General features: G+C 36.9%; 1 non-coding gene across 1 annotated transcript; it reads right to left on the bottom strand.

The window, feature by feature from the left end:
* Window positions 1–2,029: 2,029 nt before the first annotated feature.
* Window positions 2,030–2,197, bottom strand: LOC115069894. The gene has a single exon (XR_003849137.1). It is a non-coding gene; the product is annotated as a U1 spliceosomal RNA (small nuclear RNA).
* Window positions 2,198–2,470: the final 273 nt, after the last annotated feature.

Raw genomic sequence — 2,470 nt, forward strand, 5'->3', positions numbered from 1 at the left:
CAATAGATGGTCTTAGACCAAGCTCCATTCACTTATCAGGCCAGATTCCTTACATTTTTTAACCAAACAAAAATATGATAAATTGTATGAGATTGAATTAAATTTGTTTAATTTAAATCTCTTGCTCAATGTCAGGTAAATCATTTGCCTTATGGGGCTCAGTAATTATGAGTGCTTACTGCTTTTGCAAAAACCCTAAGCTGAGGTCTCAGCACCCATATCAAGGAGCTCATGAATGCCTGTAGCTCCAGTTCCGGGAAGTTGGATGCCCTCTAGCCTCTGTGGACACCTACACACACATATGGTGCACACCAACTCTGGCAGGCACATAACAGATACACATAAAAATCAGTCAATAAGTAAATATTTTTAAAAATCATTTGCCTTGTGGCTAAAGAAATAAATAGCTCAGTGGTTAAGAGCACTGGCTGCTTTTGCAGAGGACCTGGGTTTAATTCCCAGCACCCACATGGCAGCTAACAACCATCCATAACTCCAGTTCCAAGGGATCCAATACCCTCTTCTGACTTCCATGGTCATTGCACAACAGGGGTGCAGTTAGATACATGCATTCAAAACTCTAATACACATAAAAATAAATTTAAAAATCATTTCCTTCAAATTTAAACCTCTTTCTGAACAGAAAAAATTACTTGTTAAAGGATTTAACTTGAGTAAGAAAGAGTGAAAACAAATATATCTCAACATTACTTAAATGAACTCTTTAAGGTTTATGTACATCAAAGAGATATATTAAATTGGAATTCTTAAAAATTTTTTCTCTCCTTGAGGTAAAGCAAATTCTTCACTTTTCTGTCAGCCTACTAGTAAGAAGATTGTTATTAATTTCCTAAGTAAGTGGACTAAAATAAAATTTAGAAACGTCTAGTCCAGCTCCTTGACAGTTTACCCATCATCCAAATAGCATATTTTCAGATTCAGGTACCATTTATTAAGCCTACTATGTGCCAGGCACACTTTAGAATTTAAAAGTCACTCTAACAATATTAGGACCCTCCACTACTAGTAGTCAACATATGCAGTGAGGCTCCTTCTTATCACTCAACAAAGTGGGAGTCACTTATCACTACAATAAAAAGTGTTATGCCTGCATGTGCATAAGTGCACCTGTGTCATGCAATGCCCATAGAGGTCAGAAGAGGGTATTGGATTGCCTGGAACTGGAGTATTGACTTATGTGGGTACTGGGATTGGAACCTGGATCTTCTGTTAGAGTAGCCAGTGCTCTTAAGGGCTAAGCCATCTCTCCAGCCTATCACTATAACTCTTGGTTTTGTATCTAATTCCCCCCATACGTTTTAACTTTCTTAAGGGTTAAATTTCTATGTAAAGTGTTCATTTTTCTACCTCCAGTGTCTAACTCAGGGTCAGGCACAACAGTAGACACATAGCATGTTTGAATGATGAGTTAAAAAAATGAAAATTATAACAAAACCTGAAACTCAGAGGTCAAGGATGTCCAGGACAATATTGTTAAATGGGCAATATTGTTAAATGGGCATAGCTATGAGAACAAAGATCTTCAGCCTCAAGAGAAAGTTGGTGAAATACAATATACTTCACTACAAACTTTGCAAAGACCAGTTATGAGCAGGAATGTGGATGCAATAATTGAAGTTCTTAGGTGTGGAAGAAGTGAAATGGATGTCTGATTCCGAGTGTCCAAACTCCAGGTCACAATCAAACCAACTTCTGTGTTATAAAATGGGACCCTAATCGCTTTGAAGAAAGACTCTTTTACTCTATTTACTATGGAATTTGGCAGAATTAGTTGGGCTCCTTACTGTAGAAGACTCAAAGAAATTAATCATGAATGCGTCATAAGCACTTCAGTCATTTGTCGTGGTTCTATGATGGGGTGCTCATTCATTGAGCTAATGTTCTAGGCTGAATTTATAGTCCGATATGAAGATGCTTAAAGTATAAGCATTAGTAGATTCTAAATATATTGTGTTTCTATTCTGAAATAACTCCATAGAAATAAATTTATCACATTTTTTTTTATAATAGAGAGAAGTGTGAACACAGTCTCCCACTACCAAAAACTGTGTAGTATAGTGCAGTTTCCCACATTTGGAGAAATCTCAGGAGTCAGCACATCCAAAGTGCAAGGGGTAAGTCTCACCCTGGGAAAACCATCTTTGGGACCGTGATAACTCTCCTGCTAAGTGAGTATACAACATTCTTTCTGGAAAAGAAAAATCTTTATAATAAGAAAATTTGGAAACTCCAGTGGATAATACACAACAAAACTTGATATTGTTTTATAGCATGAACCCCTCGAAGTCATTCAGCAACAACCCTCTTTAAAATCTGTACGAGGTGGGGGAGACGTACTACACTGTTCTGGGTTAAGATTTTGAATTAATTCTCATTCACAGTAATAATTACCAAAAGACAGGGTCATTTTTCCAAGAAATTCATGTATCTTGGACTTTCTGCTCCAGCT

The sequence above is a fragment of the Nannospalax galili genome, unplaced genomic scaffold (assembly GCF_000622305.1).
Source record: "Nannospalax galili isolate Female #2095 unplaced genomic scaffold, S.galili_v1.0 scaffold113, whole genome shotgun sequence".
In the NCBI taxonomy this organism is placed as follows: domain Eukaryota; kingdom Metazoa; phylum Chordata; class Mammalia; order Rodentia; family Spalacidae; genus Nannospalax; species Nannospalax galili.